At 43.3% G+C, this 20893-nt stretch overlaps 1 protein-coding gene and 1 non-coding gene across 9 annotated transcripts in view; both read left to right on the top strand.

Annotated features, from left to right (window-relative positions):
- PBX1 (PBX homeobox 1) overlaps positions 1–20893 on the top strand; it is a 308294-nt gene that overhangs the window by 127967 nt on the left and 159434 nt on the right. The gene's annotated exons all lie outside the window — the stretch shown is intronic.
- Positions 3870–3973, top strand: LOC111773678 (U6 spliceosomal RNA). The gene has a single exon (XR_002808374.1). It is a non-coding gene; the product is annotated as a U6 spliceosomal RNA (small nuclear RNA).

The following is a 20893-nucleotide window of genomic DNA, read 5'->3' as shown; positions in this document are numbered from 1 at the left end:
TCTCTTTGCTTCCACCTCCCCCCATCGCCTTTATTTTTTCTCCCTTTGTAGAATAATATAAAATAAAAAAGCCCAGCAGAAAGGGAGCTGTGATGCTGTCGTCCCTGGCGTTGATGTTATTTATTTTCCTCAGTTGCTGCTCTGGAAGCCCGGAGTTGACAGAGCGGTTTTGTAGAATAGAAACATTATAGACTGTTACTGTCAGAGTGTTAAATGTGATGGATAGAGAAATAGAGGCGAAGGAGGGGACTTAATACTGAGAGCCAGGGTGCTCATGGGAAAATAAACCATCCGCATATAAGAAATGAATGAGGTAATGTGGCGGGAGGTAATGGGCTTTCGCAACATGCCGGAACAGAGATGCTTATTACAGGGTGTGCTTAACCCTTGGCATGCTGATTTCCCTTTGTGGGTTCTAGGGCTTTTCGCCATGTCCCTCTGTGGGAGCATGTGTGTGGCTTTTCTTCCGGCAGGGAAGCAAACGTGCTTAGAGGAGTGGAGACAAACGTGTTCTTAATAACGCTGTATTAGCAGCCTGTACATCAGCACGCCTTGGCGGCTCCTGAGGGGCTCGGGATCCCCGTGGCTGTGTGAGACAGAATGTGCCATGATTGCTGGGTTAGGAGGAGCACCTTGGGGAGCTTAAGACTGTTGATTTCTCCATTGGAGACTTAGGAGGAGTGCTTTGGTTACTTGGGAGAGAAGGAAATTCATGTTAACTTGGCTCCTTTCGTGAGTCCCAAAGAGTCTCTGCCTCTTTATGTAGCCAATGCCTGGCTGTTCACCCAGTGACCAGAATGTGGTGGCTTTGCCGTAAGGTGGGAGGGAGTGGAGCAGATGTGGTCACCTTTATTACCTGTTTGTCAACTACAGTGCATGCTATAGAGGTAATAAGGATGAGCATGTCAGGTGTAGACCCTGCCTCAGATGGGATGATGGAAGGGACCCAGCTAGCCTAGGTGAGTTGGGTGAAGTCAACTAAAAGATGGCCAAGTTCAATGGGCAAGGTGCTGAAAATTCCTTTGCTTTGGGTTCCTGTGATCTTTCCTACCCATCTTTGTGTCCTGGTGGTGGCCAGTCCTGTGTCTTGCACGTGACAAACAAACAGTAAATTATGAGGACTCATTTGATATGGGCCCACATCTAGCTCTGGCAGTTACCAGCTGTGTGGCCTTGAGCAAGTCATTTACCCTCTCTGGGTTAGTTTCCTTATCTATAACATGGGGATAATAACACCTCGTAAATTTCTTGGCAAGATTAAACTTAATCATGCTTATGAAATTGTTGGCAGGCTATAAAACATTACGCAAATAGCAAAGTATTACTATTATTTCTGTTGTTAGTAACAAAATAATCCATGTATATTAAATGATAAGGTAAAGAACTTCACCCAAGAAATTATGTGTTCAAGATAGCAGCTTCACGTGCTTTTACCCAAACGGTGGTATTTTTGTCTGATGTTCAAGTGTCTCATTGCTTTCATTGGTGGTCACATCAGCAAGGACACTGCCCTGGATGTTTATATTCTTGGCACAGGGTCAGTGGGCTCCTGAAATACTCTTGCAGGGGACCATAGTCACCTAAGCGTTGTGGTCTTCCTTCCTTTCCTGTTCAGAAGTTTCATAGAATCACTGAAGTTTGGAGTTAGAAGGACCCTTAGTGAATGTCCATCGTTGGCCTTGATTTAGTTTGGAAATTGCTTCCTCCTGAAGCACAGACCCCACCTCCAGCATCTCTTGGATCTTTCCCTGGAGCTCTGCTGTCGAAGATGTTCCTGAGCCCAACCTCATTCTCTGAGATCTAGCTGCTGCCTATGAGATTGTGCCACTAAGGGCCCTGTCCTTACTGTGGTGATAAGATGGTCCAGTCTAGGGATTCTGCTTGTCGTTTTGCTTTCGGGGATCCTCAGCAGTTCCACAGGAGCAGAGGGACCTAGGTTGGCTGGCATGGTTAGCTGTGGTCTGAACTCTGTTCCAGGTCTCATGTTAGCATGTGGTGCCCGCTGGTGAGGGGAGGGGTTTGGCTTATCTCTCTGCTTCCTTTTCCCTGTTTCTCTTCCTCACTTCTGGGTCCAGGCCTTCCAGGCAAGTTGGTCTCCTTGCTCTCCCTGTCTTCCTGCTCCCCCTCTGCTCCTCCTGGGTTGCTTTTTCTTTTTGTCCTCTATGTATATCTAGTCTCTGTCCATTCTTCCAATTTTGCTTCTTCTTATTTTGTCCAACAATCACAGCTTACATTGAATATTCCCTTCTCTTAATTTCTCAAATTTGTATTAATGTATGTAACAGCTGGCTATATAGTTTTTGGTGTTTCTCTGATTGTTTCACAAGACAAGATGAGAGTATGTTGTCTTTCCAAGAATATTGAAATTTTCTTGAGGAAAGGGTTATGTCCTGTATATATTTTTTCTTATAGATTGTGTCACATTACCCTCTTCTCTAATCATTTGTCGTCTATTTCATTATAATGCTTCTGTACTATATAGCTTTCTTTTGCCTATTTCTGGTCTTCCTCACTAGACTAGCTGCTCCCTGTAGAAAGAAGCATCATCTGAGGTATCTTTTGTTGTCCCAAGGCATCTAGTATATAGTCTATTTTGTTATGTCTTCAATTTATTGACAGTTTTCAACAGAAAAGTTCTCTTCTTGCCCTTGTCTACATGCTCAGACATCCTTGCACTCGGCCTTGAATAGAATGGGAATAAATGCTACATGTAAAGGAAAGACAGTACCAACCTGTGACAGAATCTTCTCTCTCACTAAATAATATTGTTGACACATTCAAGTAAGAGTAGCCCTGAGGATTAAATGAGATGATGCATCTAAAGAGTTTAGAACAGTGCCCGACACATTACGCATCAAAACTGGTTAGTTATAGTAGTAGCAGCAGCAGCAGTAGTAATATAGCTGAGAAGCAATAGTGGTAGCAATAATGCCTGGTGCCCACTGATCTGCCTTTTTTGCCCCATCTGTATTTTGGTAGAGTTCCACAAATAATCATCTAATGGGTAGAATCTATAAGCTGAGAAACAGTCAATAATACCACACCCTCTGAAATGTGGGCCTTCCTTGGGCCAGTGAGGCCTGGGATCCTATCATGGTGTCTTCCTGCGTGCCTCTGCAGTCCCAGGATATTCTCCTCGAATACGTCCCTATAAAAACCAACTCCTTTTGGGTTTATGAAGGAAGGTGTATTTTAGGACACAGCGAAGTACAAATCCTTGGGTTTGCTTGAAATTTATAAGAAAGACCGTGGTGACGGAAGAGGGGCGATCCAACTCCTGGCCTTTTCAGAAGACTCTTCATCTTTCTGCATTTTTTTTTTAATTCCACTAGAATGCATAGAATAGTAGATATGTAGACTCCAGAGTTCAGAGGAAAAGGAGAAGGAGGCAAAGCTTCCAGGACCATACTTTTCCCTTGTTGATCAGTTATTTTTCTAAGTCCCTTTTTCTAAGTCCCTTTCTTTTCTGTGTCAAAACACAATGCCGTTCTTTGAACTTCACCAGCTATTATCTCAGCAAAGTGTGTGCTGAGGCCATTCGTTTTTGAAAAGGGGATTGTGATTGGGGTTCAGGAGGGGAATTACAGGTATACTTCAGTGGCCAGGCCCTAGTGTTCTTAAGAATAACCTGGGGGTATTTGTAAAATGCAGTTTCACAGGCCCTGCCCCAGCGGGTTGTGATATCGAGCCTAGAAATTTGCATTTCACGAAAACCTCTGATGAAGTAGATGCCTGGGCTACATGCTTTACCCTTTGGGAAATACCTCTGCCTCTGCACCTCTTCCATTCCACTGGTGGTGATGGTCTAGTTACTGGTCCTGAAGCTGAGACCCACTACCGTGTGAGAGCATTTAAAATGCTGCCTATGAGCTGACTTCAATGGCACATATAAAAAATGAGAACAATACAAAGAAGATTAGCATGGGTCCTGCACAAGGATGATGGGCACATTTGTAAAGCATTTCATATTTTTTCGCCAAGCTGTATACTTGTGATTTGTGCACTTTTCTATATCTGTGTTACATGTCAAAAGATTTTAAAAAAAGATAGCATCTATTGTCCTTTTATTAATGTCACTGTGACATATGACCCAAACCCAAGAACTTTTGACCTACATCAAGAACCTGTTTTGAAGAGAATAAAAAACTGTTATTATAGATCCATGGTTTCCCAGTTGGCAGTTGCCATTTAAGGGATATTAAGAGGCATGTTAGTACACCTTTGTTAAAAAGTGTAGTTTGTGTAGTGGTTCTTGGGGGGGGGGGGGGAGGTTGGTGCGAAGGAACACAGTGCTCCTTGTTCCTCCTGGTAGCAGGAGGCAATTACCGTGACAAGATTTTTTTTGGTGTCTACCATATATAGATGAGACTGTTTGTTGTCTGAACTGGGCTAGGAGAATACATCATAATGTGGCGCTGAACATTCATGGAGATGGGGAGTGAGGAGAAAATAAGAGGATATCCTGAGCTCATGTTCATGAGCACGAGGCTCCAGTTTTTTCCAAGGTCACTGAGATGTTATTGTATTTACTCAATTTTATTTGCGTTGCCTCATTCTGGTAGAGTTGCTGTATTTATAGAGATCATTTGGCGTTTACCCTTCCACACCAGCACTTCCATATTTAAGTTGACTATTCATTTTGAAGTGGCTGAGTTGTGTTTGAGTATGAGTGTGTGTACTCATCTAGATGTGTGTTGCGTATGTGTGTGGATATGTGTATATGCCTATATTCATGTGACTGACCATCCTATTCTTGTGGTCTATTGGAGAGACTGTCTATTCCAGAGTACAGAGATAATTAACTTATTGTGCCAATTCCACTGATGTTCAACCACATAATGTCTTTTGATTTTTAAAAACATGATGTTTGCAAATAACTATTGTTATTTCTGTCTGACTTTTCCCACTGTTATTCTAAATATGGAAGGCAAAGGAGCTTTGGGATGGTGGTTGTGAGAGTTGTGAGAGAGAGGAGAATGTGTTTTAGTCTAGCTGGTTCGTGTGTAATGGATTACTGGGTATAGATTTGTGTATCTGTTGTTGAGCTGTGGTGGTGGAGCTGGGGGAGGGAGAAAGGAAGACCCCCCTGTCTTCTAAATAACATGCGCGTGTGAACGCACATGCACGCACACACAGTTGCTCTTTGCTGATTATCATGAGCCTAAACTCATTTCAGCCAAGATGACCTGTTAGCCAAGAGGCCAAGCCTACATGTGACAGCTTGGGTGTCTGCCCCTGCTGGTCATAGCCATGGCTTCCCTCACTAGCTGTTAATCAGTCTGGGGAACTCTAGCCACATCTTCTGGCTAGACTCAGCTTTCTGTCTGAACGAAGAAGCACAGACCTGAGACAGGTCAGGAAGGAAAAGGATGGTTCCTCCTCCTACCTTTTCCTCAACTTCTTCTCCACACAGATCCAATAGCACCCGTGAGGACTGAACCACCGTCTTACAATGGGCTCTGGCATTCAGAGCAACTTTCCTACAAATCTCTTTTTATTGGCATTTCCTCCAATTTAACCATCCCTGAATTGCATTTGAATCAGTTGAGAGAAAGAGAGAGAAGGAGAAGGGAGGAGGTTCCCCCCCTCGCTCTTGGAAAAGCAGCTCACAACCAGCTTTATTTGGTAAAATGCTGCAATAGATGCTTGTCAGAAATAATTTATTCCTGTTAGCTGTAATCTGAAGGAAAACAGATACAAGTCCTATAGTTAAAAAAAAAAAGTAAAGTAGTCTTGCTTTCGCTGACAGTACAAAGGTGTCATATACAAGAAGGATTGACACAGACCAAGGGGTCTTGTGGGAAATATGATAATAACTATAAAGAAGACAGATTATTCCCCAGTTGCCAACATTCAAACCTTTTTACAGTCAGTTCAAACATATAAAACTTTATTGCTCTAGCAGAAAGGGGAACAATTTCTGGTTGCACAGCTTTCCCAGGGCTGGGTTTATACTGTCTGTGTTATTGCTCTATAGTGGCATTTTAAAGTTTATTGAACAAGACTTTTACAATTGAAGGAAGTATATAAAACTGTAAATTTATTAGATTTTTCAGGATAAGTGCCCTTTCTAGTTGTGCTCAGGAATTTGGAGCTACGAGAAACTGCTAGTTACAAGACTTATTAATATTAAAGACTGAGAGTACGCACATTTTATACCTTAACTGATCTCAAAAATAATATTATCATATTACTGAATGTCAGAGCTCTTATGCTATAGAACTGGATGGATACACACATGTAGGACTCTAAATACCAGACGTGTTCATTTTTCACTAGTGAAAAAGTTAGCTTTTGTTATATCTTACGTTATTTAATTTTAACACAACTGGTCAGGATACTCCTCTGTCCACTGAAGGATGTCTCACAGTGTTTTTTTTTTCTCAGATCCTTGCTGATTTTCCAGCATCGTTCCATGTACGGCTGTAATGCAGGTGGTGGGTTTTAAGAGCATATTATAGGTGAAGTAACATATTGTAGCATCCACAAAAAGCAACTATACTTATGATAATCAAAATGTACTAAAAAAAGTTCTCTTTTATGTTCTCCAACTTCTCATTTTTTATTTCTTAAAAGTCTTTTGGCAGGGTTTGGGGGGCCCAGCCCTGTGGCACAGTGGTTAAGTTCGCACGTTCCGCTTCGGCAGCCGAGGTTCACTGGTTCGGATCCTGGGCGCGGACATGGCAATGCTTGGCAAGCCGTGCTGTGGCAGGCGTCCCACATATAAAGCAGAGAAAGATGGGCACTGATGTTAGCTCAGGGCCAGTCTTCCTCAGCAAAAAGAGGAGGATTGGCAGCAGATGTTAGCTCAGGGCTAATCTTCCTCAAGAAAAAAAGGTCTTTTAGGGACATGATTTGAGGAATTTGGTGATGTTTGTGAAAATCTGTACCAGGGTTTCTCAAGCTCTGCACTATTGGCTTTTTGGGCCAGAAAATTCTTTGTTGTGGGGGGCTCTCCTATCCCTGGTTTCTGCCATAAATGCCAGCAGCATCCCTACTCTCCCACTGTGACTATCAAAAATGCCTCGAGACATTGCTAGGTGTCCCGTGGGGTGTAATCATCCTCTGTTGAGGTCCACTCATTTATACACTATTATACTATGTCTCTGAAAAAAAATGAATTTTTCTGTAAATAAATAAATATAGCTTGTGTTTAGTAATAAACAAAGGTAGAGTTACCAAATATGACAAATTATAGGATTATTTACTTTCAGAAATGTCTAACTGTGGACTTCTCTTAAATGATATGTTCCCCAAAGAATGTAACATAACTCAATCTTTAAAAACTTAACATGTAATTTCTCAGGACCACATTACTCTAATAGGAGATTCCTATTTGCTTGCCTAAGTCTGAGGGCATATTCTGTTTATATCATCTTATGATTAGCCACTTATATCTGTTTGCCTCTTTGATTTTTCATGTGCAAATGTGGAAAAATATGTACATATACATATAGAGGCTTATATTATGAGACTACACAGTGGAGGATTTGAGAAGTACAGAGATGATTTTGATTATAATTTTATCACTTGACATGTTTAATTTTGAGGTCCCAGCAACTTGCCTTTAATTTTCAATTTGTGTTCTAGAATTTTTTTTAATCTCTTCAGAAGGTTCTTTTAGTGAATACATTAAAAACATTCAAAGAAGTTGTTTATAGCCCCTGGTCACTTTCATGCTACCTAATGTTATGTTAGTACCTATGTGTAAATGGCACTTTGGTCTGGGATTTTGTGTTAATTTGACTAATGGCCATAGCATTTACAGAAATAATTAAGATAAAATGTTTTCAAAAGAGATTAAATTATAATTGGCCTTTAGTTTTTGACGGCCTGAATTTTGGAATTCTCTATTTCCTTTTTTTCCCCTTTTTTCTTTTTTTTTTTTTTAATTCCAAACACTTGTGACTTACTAAGGGGTATCTTGAAAGGGTCTCAGTTCTGTTATTTGGTGGAGCCACCATTGTTTTCTGTCCCCATGGCCTCGGATGGCTGGGTGATGTTAGCCATAAGACAATATGTCTTCTCTCCTCTTCTTGCCATCTCTATAGGTCATTGGGCTCCTAGCCTGTAGGTGTATCAGAGATTTTCCTTGTGAAGATCTGTGACATCCTTAAAAAGTATGGTATAATCCACTAAATGTCTTTCTGATAAGTTGGGTGTAAATTGTAAGATTGGAAAGCAAATCGTATTAGAAATCTGCTAGTGGGTCTGGCTAAGGCATCGTGGTGATCTTCTTAGTCAGCCAAAAGATCTATTTACAGTCACTGGTTTAGTTACCTGGTTTCCTTAAATCATAATACACCTTGCTTGAGTTTTTAAGCTGCTAATATCCATGTGGTACTTGTTGTGTATGATAGCTGTGGAGTCACACACGTGTAATACACCTGACTTTGAACTTGGCCATGGGAGAATGTGCTTAGCCACTTTTGGTGGACTGCCACCCCTGCAAATGATAGCCTCAACACTTTACAAGGGTACATAATGCAGTCTCTGGTTGAAATCATGATGAGAACCCTGAAGGTGCAAACACGCTGAGTCAGGCACGCACAACCCTACCCTTTTCAAAAGCACTTCTAGCAAAGAGGGGAAATGTTCATCATGTCTCGTTAACATCCTGGATTCCTAAGTCCTACTTCAAGGTAGCATGGAGGAGGCAGCAGGAATACGGTCTTCGAAAAGCCCACAACCAAACAAAAGAAGGTGCTAAAAGAAACAAGAACCCTAACCCCAGTCACAGCTAAATTACTGGACTTCTCGGCAAGTTTGCCACCTGCAGCAGTGAGTTGAAAAGGACTGTGGGCTCTTTGGAAGCTGAAAGGGAATGAGCAGGAACAACATGAAACAGCAAATGTCAGGGAAGTCAGTAAGCCCTGAATCTTTTATGAGACCTTGGATATTCTGATCACAGCTCCGCTGACACCGAGATTGGAATACAGATTACAGGAGGGAGCGTCCGTGACATGAAACCCAGGCTTAAATCTTCCCAAGGTTTTAACGTGCCTTACCATATGAATATTGTTATTTTATTTGGCAGTGTTCCCACAGGAGGCCAGGAAAGTGAGCCTTGACTGAGCCAGGGGTAGGGTGGGTCTAGAGATGGGAGAGATGAGAACAATATTGTAGCTAATGAGACTAACACCATTGTGGGAGTATGTACATGTATGCATGTGTGTTCATGTGTGTGTGCGTGCACGTGTGTGCATGTGCGTTTGGTGAGAGAGAGAGAGAAGTACGAATACCCTGTATTCCTGTCTTATATAGAACCCTAGTAGGTTTTGATGCTAAAACCACTAGAGCTGTTTATGAATTCACTATAGCTTCATAGTGAGAGGAAGGAAAGGAAAAAAGACCCCCACGCTGAAATGAATTTATGCTTAAGAGCTTGTCTTGGGAATGCAAATGGGTTTAAGAGTCTCCAAAATAAGATGCCCTTTTTGGGAAAAGCTAGAAAAAATAACCAGCTTTAGAGATTAGAAGGACAGTGGGAGGATGTGAAAATGAGAATCTACTGCTCCCAGAGGGGGAAGCCACACGTCCTGCTGAAATGGCGTGTGGGCAAGAGGGAGGTGTTCTAGGTGTTAGCCCTTCAGGTGGTTTAATTTCCAACAGAGTTCATGGTCAGGACTGTGGGCCAAGCAAATGCTTTGCATTGCACTGTCTTGACTGGAAGCCCTAATTTAAGGCAGGAGCCTTGGCAGAGTCCCAGAGAGCCCTAGGTGCCAGGGGGCCTGTAGCGAGGTCCCTGGAGTGTGCTAGACTTCGAATTGCTTTCCCGGGGCATGACTTGGCAGCAGATTGGATAGTTTGGGTTTTGCTTTTCCATATGTGTCCACATGTGGTAGGTCGTGCTGTCTCAGAGTCAAGTTGCAAGTCAGTCAGGCGAGGCAGAATGACCCTCAGCCTGACGCAGGCCACAGAAGCAGAGAAAAGCTGAGCAACTAAGTGACCATTAGAGTCCTAGCACAGCGGGGATTGGAAGTTGATTTCCTTGATGCAGACTTTTTCTTTGGTCAGAGCAGGTCGACTACTATAGACTACTATAGTAACTCTGTAAGGGGCAGATGTCGGTGAATGAGGCATGGTCATTCATAAATAAGAAGTATTTATTTGTGACTGTTGGTGTCAGGTACTAGGATAAGTGCTTTTAAATTACATAATCTTCACAACAATTCTATGGCCCAACTACTTTGATTATCCTCATCTGAGATGGACAAACTGAGGCTAAGGCAGAGTTAGAAAGTGGGATGGAGCCAGGTTTGGCATCTAGGGTATCTTCAAAGCACTTGGCCTTGAACACCCACCTGGGCAGTTTTGGGCTGAATCTGTTCCTTTATTTCAGCCACCATTTATTGAGTGCTTACTGTATGCCACGTTCTGTGCTAGGTGCTGGGGATACAGTGGACGAAGACAGTGGAGGAAGACAATGCCCTGGGCCTTTGGGTGCTCACAGTCATGAGGACACCCAAGCAAATCCGCAATGACAGTGGTGTCATAGATGTTCTGAGAAGCTTGGGCCCGGTGCTCATGGGGACGTCAGCCCACAGTTGCAGTGCTGCAACAGACACAGCATGGCTGCAGCCCACCCAACTTTTTGTGGTCACTTTTGTCACCATCTACTAGAAAGCTTCCCCTGCCTTCATTGTGTGACACTGAGAAAGCTGGCCTTCTTTCCACAAAAGGGGAAGCTTCTGCAAAGAAGGGGTTGTGGACAAAATGGGAAGCAGACCCCCCCTCCCCCAAGCTGCTTGTTTCAGGAAATTCTCTAGTCTTATTAGCCTGAAATTGTGGAAGAACAAAGCTGGGCCCATTGAAACAGAAAGAATAGGAAAACAAAAATAGAAAAAGGAAAGAAAAAAAGAAACACTTTAAGTTGAATAAACTACCGCCGAGCCAACTCATCAGTTCAGAGGGGGATTCTCATGTTTCCAGGATATTTTCAGATTCTGATGGCAATTAGGGAAAGACTGCTGTAACCTTGAAACTTTGTCCGGGGGACTGAGCTCAAGACCACCAAGATGTTGCACACAGACCACCCACTGCAGTTTCTTGCATAGATCTGCTGGTCGGTCTCTTGATAATACTGCAAGGCAACCTAAGCCATATTTTGTTGGGAGAGTGGAAGAGGGAAGGCAGGTGTTGAAAAGCCATGAAAAAAAGAATTAAAACAAAAATGTGCCTCAGGCTCGTTTCAACTGGCAGCTGAATTTCCCTCCCCTTTCTCTTTTGAATTTGATATTATTACAGGAACATTACCGTGGACTCAATTTTCATTTGGCGGTGAAATACCAGAAGTGTTCTCAGGGCCAGAGTGCTCTGTATGAGTGAGCTTCCTGGGAGCCCCTATAAATCTGTGGGAGAATCTCATGGAGATGGAGTGGTGGTGGGGCTAGTCATAGACCTCTAGAGGTTTGCTGTTCAACTTATGGAGTGTGTGCATGGGCAATGGAAGGTGCTGGCTTTCTGTGGTGAAAGGGAAAAGATACTTAAGGGTTTAAGGAGCAAAGAGGGGACAAAACAGAAAAGAGGGTTCGAAAAGGAAGACCAAGTTAAAGATATTTAATTATTTGAAATACTGAGAAACATGGATGCTGAATAGAAGAGTGAACTGAGGCACCTGAGTCTGGGTGGGGTGTTGTGGGGGGGCGCACCAGTGCTTATCTTCCTTGGAATCCCTCCTGCTCTTGTTGACCCCATCTGGCCAGCCAGGTATGAGCCCAAGTATAACAGCAATAGCAGCGACAACCAGAACAGCAAGACTGGTGCCAAGGATGCGTCTGCTGCCGGATGCCAGGCAAGGTGCACTTGTCTTACAGTACCCTCTTGCTGTCGGCTCTTTCTCCCTCTGCCTCAACTCCTCTCCTTCTCCTTTGTTCCTAGTGACACATGAGGAGAAAAATTGCATCACCCCGTGAAAGAACAGGGTGGCTGTTGGCCAGCGGCCGTGATCCAGGGCTGAGCTGTCAGCAACTGAGGCGTCTGCTGACCCGGAAGCAGAGAGATGAACCCTTTCGCCCAAACTTTTATCATCACAATTTTCTCTTTTTGTTATGTCCTACCCCCACAATCGTACAGATAGTTGACTTTCTGTGACAAGCCTGAGAAACGAGTCTGTCACAAAAGAGCATAGGGAGAAAGCAGATTAGGGACATTGCTTTCAGGACACAAAATCCCTACAAAAAATCCCACAAGGGGCACATCTTGGTTGGTGTATATGTCTACATGTGGGAAGGTGAAGGAAATAATATAAACACGCCATTATAAATATTCAGCCTCTGTGTGTGGAGGGCCTGCTATCTGCTGGGCAATGGGATGTGGCCATTCGTAGGCTGGGGGTCTCTGAAGACACGTGGCCTTGGGGGACGAGATCAGAGTGGGGTGAGAGGACAGGTTACTGAAGTTGAACTGGGGGCTGAAGAGCAGAGAGAGCTGTATGGGCTCTCCTCTGTTCCCATGTGCTGTTTTTTTTTTCTTTTTTCCTATGAGAGAATCAGAAGGGTGCCATCTGCCTTTTAGGGAAGGGTCATGCCTGGTGACTGGTAACATCTGGGGTAGGGTCCAGTTCCTTATGCCACCCAGAATATCAAAGCAGTTTAGGCGTTGGAAACCAGGGAAGGAAGAAGGGATTAAAAAAAAAAAGAGAGAGAGCGCTGCTGCCAATCGGGCAGCTCTCTGTCTGCTGTCTGCAGGCTGCTGCTACCCACTCGTTACAATTAAAATGAAGTGTCCGTCAGCGGCTATCTTCTCTGTGTGGCCCATATGTTTCTGAGCTGATACTGTCCGGATTATTCTGTTCGGGAAAACGATAACGGCTGTTTATAACCTTGGCAAAGACTGAGGCCTAATCAGGCTGGAGCACATTTTCACCGACTGGCTGATAACAGGCTGTTAGCAGCCTTATCGCTGGGGAGAGATAGGCCAAAATAAGCAGATCTGTGAGCACAGGAGCCCAATCGAGTGGTACACACTCTGGCCCTGGCTTTATTTTTAGATTCCCTTTACCCGGTTGATATCAGAAGGCACAGAGGAAGGAGGTGGGGTGGGTGGTAATGTGTGCCCCCGTGGGGGTCAGAGTGAGGCGGAGGGGGATGTTAATCAACACAAGAGGCGGAGGGTCAGCCCCGCTTCCAGTGCTCCGGGCTCCCTTCAAATGAGGCAAAACACGTGCAGGTCTTAGGAGACAAAGGAAGGGAAGTGACTGTGTTTCCTGGCCTGGTGTGTGGGCCCTTGATGCCTGTTCGGCTCAGCATCTCCCCGCTGTTGGAGTCTGCATCTGGCCCGGCAGGCATAGGTGCCCGGTTCTTTCCACATTCTCTCCTGCGGTAGGGACTGACTTTCGCTTTCTGTCTTAATCCACTTTGCCTGGGCATCTTCATGGCATCCCTCCAGAATGATGTTGTCTGCCCAGCTCATCTTCCTCACACAGGCTGAGAGGCCAGACAGTGGGTTAGAGTAGAAGGAGGGAGGTCTGTGAGGATGGAGAAAGGACATTGACTGAGGCTCAAGGAGGTATATAAACTGAGGTCCCACAAAGTCACGGATGAATAACTGATACTCAACCCCCTGAGGAGGAGCTGTAAGTTTTCAGGGACATCCAGATTTCTGCCTCTTGGCAATAAAGCCTTCAAGGAAAGGCCCTTTGTGCTTGTCCCTTGTACAGTGATCAAGAAAAGCCAAATCTACGGCTAGCTTTTGCTTCTAGACCTAATTGTCCAAAACGACAAGTTACATCTGGGCCTTGACATATATGTGGTTCTAGAACAGTTATGAATTTGAGATAAAAGAGTATATGTATGAGGTCAAGCATGTGATGAAAATCAAATGTGAGAGAGAAGATACAATAGTGAGAGGCAGCAAATGTCAGAAAAAGAAGGGAACTTGGAAGGTATTGTTTGCATTAGACAGTGGAAATCTTCGATCTTCTGTGTTCGTTCCGCGTAAAGCTTCCTATCCTGGTACATGAGGCTTTTTACTCTCTACTCTGCTTCTGTCTGTCTGTCTGTCTCTCTCCATCTCTCTTCTCCCCTTTCTTCCTATCCTCTCCCTGCTCCCTCTGCAGCTGCCTGATTCCTGAGTCACTTTTGTCTGCCTGAGACTGAAAGGGTAGAATCAGGTGGTGGGAACAAGGAGCGAGAGGACCGTGCAGGGGGAGGGGAGGCACACAGATTGAAGTAGGCACAGAAGGCAGCAGAAAGCAGCAGAAAGCATTATGACCATTATCATGCTAATCTATTTACCAGACCCCCTTTATTCATTAATCTTTGAATAGCAGAACCGTTCATACAGCCTGAAATAAGAACCACCTGTGCCTCTAGGACCAAAAAAATAAGAGTGTTAAGGACAAATAATATGTGGAAGCAGGAAGGGGAAAATTAAATATAAACAAAAGGATTCAAATCCAATCTTTCTGCCATTTGGATCTTCACATATACGGTTTTACAGCTTACATGTTGTAAAATGGCCAGCTGATTAGCAATTTAGGAGACATCCCCCGTGTTCGGAGAAAATCTCTAGGGAGGGTTCAAAATGTAATGAAATTATTAAACAGTCTGATTTTTAAAAAGTCCAAAGAGAGGTTTTTCTATGCTAATTTTTATTCTTCTTTTTGGAACTTACTACCCATAAATGGAATATAAATGATTTGGGTTAACATTTTAGATTTACTAGTATACTCAATAAAGGGATCTCTTGCATTATCTTCACAACATTCGTAGTAATATAATATAGAAAGCTAAAGCTGGAAGGGACCTTACATATGATCTCGTTCAGTCCTCTCACTGTCTGTTAAACCTTTAATTAAGAGTTCTTTACACATAGTCCAAGCCCCCATTTGTCACATCACACATAGACGGGTTACATTATCTTTGGAGTAGTTATTCTTACAGGGAGCAATGTAGCTCTTGCAAACAATTATTACCATGTGTTAGAGACACTTAGCAGGGCCTGAAGGGAGAATTGGGTAGGGCTCTGCTTTTCTTTGCCATTGTTGCTAAAATGGCGGAGACAGCAGTTAGAAAGACTGCAAAAGAAGACATATTCATGCTTAAGTCTGAGCATATTCTAAGAAGAAATCTAGCAATGGCCAACGGAATGGAATGCCTTCAGTATTCCTTTACGTAGGACTTTGTTAGCTAAATAACACTTCTGTTTAAAATTCATTCCCTTTGTTAAGAGATTGAGTTCTTCACTTCTAACTACCAAACTTTATTGGTCACAAGTGTTAGAATCATAGAATCTTAGAGCTGGAGGGACCCACTCTAAAGAACTATGTCCTCATTTTGTAGATGAAGAAATTGAAGCCCCAGAGAGGGGACTGGACCTGCCCGGTAGGTCTGAACCAAGACTAGACTAGGATATCCAACCTTCTAGCTCAGCGCTTTTTCGTCTTTCTGATGACTTTATATTATGATTTAGTTATAGGAAGAAGCATTTAAAATAAATCCCTTAACTGTCCATGCCACTGTTTACTCATCTATAAAATGAGGATTGTAATTTCCCAATTGATTTTTAAGTTCCTCAAGAGCTGGGACCGTGCCATCCATCTCAGTATTTCCCAAGGCACTGAGCTCATACAGTGCTTTGCACACAGAGCTGCTCAATAATGTTGACTATTGAATAGTTGAATGAATGAATGAATACAACTTTTAATTAGACTTCTCAAGTGATGACTCTTTCATTAAATGATTTTTCTAAGTTATGTGCACATTCTTAGCCATTCATTTTTTAAATCTCTTTCAGGAGAAGCAGTGAAAAATGATGATGAGGTCTTTGGTAGTTCTGATGGAAAACTTTTCACTACTGCGGGCCTGATTATAATTATGGAATTTTTGTTGTTGTTTGGTTTTTTTGCAGCCAGTGGTTCGTGGAGCTTTGAGAAAACCGGGTGATCCTAGGGTCAGTTGACTTTGATGGTCTCAGTGGGAGGGGTCGGTGCATTCTTAGCTGCCCAAGAATCTCTCCAGTGTATTATGTGGGATCTTTTCATTTATCCTGAAGCTAGAAGGAGAACTTATATGGGACCATGGAGGAGGACCTTATCTAACTTGTTTCTTACTGTATTTTAGAACCTAAATAATGCCTGCATTGTAGTACTTGATAAATGAATGAGTTAAATATAAATTGGTCTACTTTCGCTTGACCTGCCCATGCCTTCAAAGTGGGAAACTGAACTAGGTGACTCTTGTTAGATTCTTTTCCAAGTCTGTGAACTGTCTGAGCCCATTCCTCTGACTCAGAAATCCTGGCCAGGATAAACTCTTCCCCTCAAAGGATAAATTCTGTCAGTGCATTAAAAATCTACATCTTTGGACCTATAACCCACACTGCCAAGGCCCTTTTATTCCAAGCCTTCTCTCATCACCACACCGTGAGATGACTGCCCACAAAGGCTGATTGCCCACTAGGCTTCTGAAAGCAGCCGTTCAGAGAGGTCAGAATCCAAGGCAGAGAGATTATTGGCAGGTTTGGGGGGGGGAGGGGTTCGTTATAACAAAACCACAGTTTATTGGATCTAACTTGCTTCTCAGAGGCATGTGACTGGCATATTTGGGTCATTAAATATAAAGGCATTCTGCTTATGAATTATGCCAGCAAGATGTTTTCAGATCATACGAAAACGGTGTGTGTGGTGACTGCCAAGTAATGTTTTTATGGGTATGACTCTGAACACACCACCCACTGATCTATGTAAGGCGGTGGAACTCTGTACTAAATACAGCATCATTCATTCCAGGATCTCAGAACCTTTCATAAACGTTCAATCACTTAAGACTCCTGTGAGTTAAATAAATAATAAGATCCTTACCCTGTTGAACAGAATATGAAGTCTAAATGTTGAAAAATTAGACAGTTTAGCCCAAGGCAGAATGTCCAGAGAAAGCACAACCTGGTGAGCCAGACCTAAGCACCAACAGCAAGCATTTTAACCATAAACCTGTTTATAATGGCGAATTACAGTGCAGCTTTGGGAGGGAGCTTTCAGTCAGTTTTCAGGCTTTTATTCAGCACCTGGTATGTGCCTGGTACTGAGTTAGAAACTATTAAAGAAAAAACAGAAAAAGATGGAACATACACAGTTCCTTTCTTAAAAGACCTAAAAAGCATTCTTTCAATTTGTCAAGCTCACTCTAGGTGCAACACTTCAATAGGAGACATAATTGAAATATTAAATACTGGAATACAGATAATTCGCCACCCTGGAGGCAGAGAGCAGTTAAGTTCCAGGGTAGCCGTGGTGGGAATTGATGGTAGGGGAGAAGAGTTGGGGCTTGGAGTTGAAAAACGCGTAGAATTGAAGTCAGTCGAAGGTAGAAGAGTGGACTTTATATTTGAGAAGAACCCAATAAACAAAGGCAGAAAGATCGGAAAGAAGATGCCATTTTTGTGGCAGTTCTCGTTGTATCTTCGCCTTCATACTGACGAAAAGAAAGGAAATGATACTGTTAGTAGTGTGCCACCTCAGGAAGGATAGCCGAGGTGGCTAGCATGTCGACAGCTGTCAGGGTGAGATGCTCTGTGTTTGACCTACGTGGGTGTGGCATTGGCCTTAGGCTCTTGGGTTTCTTGAAAGCCCATGTTTAAGAACATGGCGTTGCAGGTGTTTCTTTGGAGATGTCTAGCCACCTGGTGTGTGGTGTGGTCAGAACCAGACTTGGGGAAGAGGAAGGCCCTTCTTGGCCACAGGATGGATATAGACTAGCAAATGAAACCATATTGGAAAGGCATCCTTGGGTGTCCCAGTGGTCCATCTCTTCAAAAACTGAACTGTGTCTAGCATAGGCAGGCAGGTGTTCAAATAAATAATGCAGCTAAAAATACTTCCAGCAGCAGCTGGGACTGTCTTTGAGTAACTCTGGGATGGTGGGAGTACAGCATCCCAGCTACATACGTGGGCAGGTGTGTGTTGGCTCCAGAAAATTAGAACAAACACCCTCTAGACTCATCTTTACATTGATCAGGGCCCCACTTCTGACAGAGAAACAAAATGAAGCTTTTATTTCATTGAGCCCTGCCTAGAAACAGGTGTGCCTCAGCTGAATGCATCCCACAAAAGTTCAAAAACAAACAAATTAATGGGCCTCCACTAGGGGGAGACTGTGGTTTCAGAGCCGTTAAGTGGAATGAATATGGTCTACTCCCTATCCGGTTCTTGTCCATCACTAATGAACAGTGCCTAGTGTAGCCTCAAAGAGAAGATTAATCTCCATTAAGAATCCTAATGATGATAACTGTTAATATAGTAGCAGTCTTTTATTAAGCACTTACTATATGTCAGACACCATATTTGTTGTTTAATTTATTCATCAAGAAATATTAAGATAGGTAATATTATCCCTATTTGTATAGATTCAGAAACCTAAGATTCCAAATAGTCAACTGCCTTGCCCAAGGGCCCACGTGCTTTAAGGCATGGAGTTGAGATTTTGATCCAGTCTGACTTCTGAGCTTCAGACACGTTAGTAAAAATGTTAATTGTATTTTCATGTGAACTTGCCAGGAACTCTGAGGGCATGCCTCTGAGTGGTCAAGATGTGGTGATCTTCATGATTTTGGCAGTCCTCCTGTAGGATTAGCTCTGGTACACGTAGGTCTAAGAGAAAGATTTGACAAGCAGGAGTGTGTAGGATTTAGGTGACAAATGTAGTCTTTAAAGTGGTTCTACAGGTTCACGGTGCTAATTGTAGTCACGTGGCAGTGAGTTAGGAGCACACGAGAAGCCAAATCCTGAATCACCCAGGCTTTGGAGATGAGCTAAGCCCACCTCCACTGCTTTGTGAAATCAAAGCTGTTGACAGAGGTTGCTTGGCTGAAGGTGACCAGAGGCTCAGTAATGCTTTTGCCTCTGACCATCCAGCCTTTATATAAAAATGGTGGCGATATCGGCAGACTCATCTTTGTGGCAGGGACTAGTTTTGAAAGAGAAGTGTGTTTCAGAATTTCAGATTTTAAAATGTGAATTGCAAGTACAGCATAGTTTAGGTCCTTTGTAACTGATATTGTAGTCCTGTTTTTCCAGTCTTTTTGGCAAATCCTCCTCCCCCAAGTTGAATCACACTTGAATTTACTGAAAGAGGAGGGGCTGACCCTCAGGAGCTGGCCAAATGACAACTTTTGGCTGATAACGAAAGTGTTTCAGAATTCTAACTCAGCCTTGCTCCCGGCCAATGACCCCGTCAGATCTGATAAATTTAACAAACGAGGGGGCTACCAGGAGCTACAAAGGAAACCGACCCAAGAATGCTGGTCTGTGAGAGGGAACAAGTGGCCAGGATGGTATCTCAGGCACAAGCAACTCCTTGATGAGCCATTTTTCTTTCCTCTCTCCTTCAGGTTTGAATTTGAGGTAAAGTTAGGAGAAATTCTTCTGTCCGTGCATCATCTGATGAGAGGCAAGGTTAGGAAGCTAATGGTCTGATGTCTAGGGGAGAATGTAGACCATGAGCCCTGCTTCCAAATGTGATGCAATTCCAGGAGGAGTGTACAACCAGAACCTGGACATCAGGAGATGCTGGCCATTTTCACTTGGCCTGAGTATTTGAAAGTGTTAGGCTGCTAATTGGAGTAGTAAATATAGTATTTACAGGGAACCAGGGAGTAGATATATGGTGTATTAGGATTACCTGTAGACCTTTTCTAAATTGTACATGTCCTGGATCTGATCTCTGGATGTGGGGAGGCCCAGGCACGTATATTTTTGGAAAGCTCCCCAGGTGATTCTGTGCCATGCCCACTGAATTGAGATCCAGTGGTTTAGATTATTATCTAGTGACATTGTTTTTGTCCTGTGCAATGAACACGCCGCTATTCCTGTCATTGAATTTGGAGGTGTTTTGGCTCCTGAAATTACGTGGGGTGTGCGTGTGTCTAAATATATGCGCATGTGTGCGTGTATGCACACATTCATTTGTTTTCTGAAGCACACGGTCTGCTGCTGGCCCTGTGACATGTGATCAGAGCGATGTGGACATGGCAAGCCTGGGCCAACTGCCTCTCCCCATTTCACCCCGTCTGCAAACAGAGTTAACATCCTCAAGGTAAAGCTCTGAAATCCCACACTGACCTTTTCGTGAAGCATTATAATCAAGTTGAACATTTCCAGTTTTACCACAAATGCTTGCCCCATGGGAAAACACTTCCCTACATTTTATGACAATTGATTGTGATTTTGAGGAACTAATTTGTATCGAATGCAAAATGTCCAGCCTCATATGGAAACTGGAAAGTCCCCATGTCCAGACAGGTCCAACACCATGTTTTTATTGTAAAGACAGGGGAAACAATGAAAGATTGGGTTCTCTGTTTCAGAAAATCCCTCCTTCATTGTTCTGCATATTTTATTTTATTTTATTTTTTTTACAGTCCCCTGGGTCTAATGACAACAGGCGATTTTACAGATAACTGGGCTCATGGGAAACTTCACCCTGTCTGGATTCTAGGTTCCTCGATGGCAGAGCCTGCGAGGATTTACTGAGTGTAAAGCCCCTTGTGGTGCCAAGGATCCTGATGTGAACATGCTGACCCCTCTGAGAGACTTGGACACATGACGGACATTTATGCTGTGCCATGAAAGTCAGCATTTCACTCTGCACGTTATAGTCTGGCCACAAAGGAAGTAATGCTCCTAGGACTCTGCTGGAGCCCTGGAGCCTTCTAAGTTCATTTGGAAGAACTCACAGAAACAAAAGCTGCTACTTCTCAGGCTAACATCTGCTGACATAAATAGGAGCCCCTCAAGGATGCCTTCTGCCAGTGCCCAAACTGGGGGCGCACATGGAGAAATATTATCATTGGACCTTGAGTACCCCTGCCCCCAGGCCCAGCTAATGTCTTCTTCAGTATGAATGGCAAATGGTGTTTGGGCAAGGAGGTGGTGAGATGCCTATTAGGGTGACAG

The sequence above is a fragment of the Equus caballus genome, chromosome 5 (genome assembly GCF_041296265.1).
Source record: "Equus caballus isolate H_3958 breed thoroughbred chromosome 5, TB-T2T, whole genome shotgun sequence".
Lineage (NCBI taxonomy): Eukaryota > Metazoa > Chordata > Mammalia > Perissodactyla > Equidae > Equus > Equus caballus.
The sequence above is the reverse complement of the archived record's forward strand: the minus strand, read 5'-3'. Positions and strand labels throughout refer to the sequence as shown.